Source organism: Apteryx mantelli, chromosome 4, assembly GCF_036417845.1.
Source record: "Apteryx mantelli isolate bAptMan1 chromosome 4, bAptMan1.hap1, whole genome shotgun sequence".
Classification (NCBI taxonomy): domain Eukaryota; kingdom Metazoa; phylum Chordata; class Aves; order Apterygiformes; family Apterygidae; genus Apteryx; species Apteryx mantelli.
This window is the reverse complement of record NC_089981.1, coordinates 63242492-63244476: the sequence shown is the minus strand read 5'-3', so window position 1 is coordinate 63244476 and position 1985 is coordinate 63242492.

The window sequence follows — 1985 nt, the reverse complement described above, 5'->3', positions numbered from 1 at the left end:
GCGCTAACCTCTAAAGAGCATGCCTTTAAGATTGTGGTCCTGCTTTTCTCCTTAATTTCCATGTTGGTGTTCTATGAAGTTATTGATACCTTGACCTTGCCTTTGTTTTTGGAGTACCTAATGGAAATAATGAAGGAAATAAAATCAATGAAGAGCCACTTGATGGTACATGGAGGGGTTTGTCATGTATTTTGTGTGAGCCTTTGCCCACGGTAAAGCTCACATTAGGAGTGCAGTGGTGTCAACAATCTGCCTTGTCAACACAGCAGAGAACTTGTTTCTGAGAAGTGGCCTACTTTTATGTATTTGAATCTATTTAATTTCCTGCTTAAAAACTGCTTTGAGACACTGGCTGCTATGATGCTTCAGTTTGCTTCGTGCTAGATTTTAACAAGCAGGAGTCAAACTAAGTCTGCAATAGGCCACGTGGAAATAAGGAGATAACGCTTAGGCAAACACAGGCTAAGATTCATCCCTAAGGCATGCACTAGGGAGTCCAAGACTTGTGGAAGCTGACTGAAAAACTTTAGAGCACTGAAAAGGCACTCAAAACCGGTTCTTGAGTGTTTATTTTCACCCAGCTGCAACACAACCTTGCTATATATCTAAAACAAAGGGTTGGGGGTTTTATTATTTTATACTTATTATTATTAATAATATTATTATTATTATGCTCTACTGCAGGTTGCTTAGACCTCATTCTCTCACTGAGAGAAAGAAATATCTTTCTGATTCGCATGAGTTACCAGCGAACTTCATGATGAGGCACTGACATTTTAGTTCTCTTCAAATGCAATCAGTAAAACTTAGGTGACTCTGAAAAAGGTCACATTTTCCTTTCAGCAGAACAATAGTGCCTTTGTTTTATAGTTTAAGGTGTTTTATGTTTAAGGTGAACAACAACTTCTAGATGCATGCAAAAAGACACATACTGGTTATATCTAATTTCAAGGCAAAATGTTAATTTCAAGTGTATTAGAGCTTGGAAATTCTAAGCGTATGTTATCTTAATGTCTAATCTTTGAAATTTCTTATGTATTGTCTTAAACTTCTAACTCTGATAACTTTCTGTCACTGGTCATTTCTGTCATATGTTTGTGACAAAATTAAAACAATTGACTGTTGATCTAATTAAAAAAAAAAAGTAATTTGACTGAAAAAGGGCAGGCACATAATATTTAGTTTTGGGAGCTAAGCAACATGCCAAACCATAATACAGTCCATTCCTGGATGTAGATCATAAATTTTCTGTTAAATAAGACTTCTACAGTTTTACTATTCTGGCAGCAGAAAGATCAATAGAGTAAAAGATCAAGAAAACAAACAGCAGATTTTGTTAAGCTACTTTGTATTTATCTGCTGTGGTCATCCTAGATTTCTGTGAACATTTTAATTTGGAGAAACTTTGGCTACTTTAGAACCCGTAACTCTAAATATATTTACTAATTTTCCCCATTTACCCTTTTAGTTGCTCCTGTTTTAATACACGATTCTATAAATACTTGAATGTAAGAGTGACTTTACAGATAAAGAACTGTTACCTTGGCTAAAGTTGTTCCTGCGCATAGATGCCCATTGCTGGCTGAGGAAAGTCTTCATAAACTTCAAGACAGTTATCAGTGCAAAGCTGACTGGGGAGAAAACTACTGGTGACCTCAGCACCTGTTGTATTTTAGAAGAAACATCTTCTAAAAGTGAAATAGTTGTTTGTGTATGTATAAATGACAATGTTTGCTTTGAGACATACTTTTCTTCTTTGTTGTGTTAGGGCCATAGTTCTGACCAGGTCTCCAGGAGACTTGAGAGATTTTAAGAATGATATAATTTCCTCAGCTGCTTACAAATAACTTCATTTATAATGGTTAAGGCACAGAAGGTGTACAAGTTGACTCTGTTACATCTTCTGGGAGTCAATTCAGGGCTAGACAGACTTTATATGTAGGTCTGAGAATGAGACAGCATGAAACGACACCACTTTGAGAGGA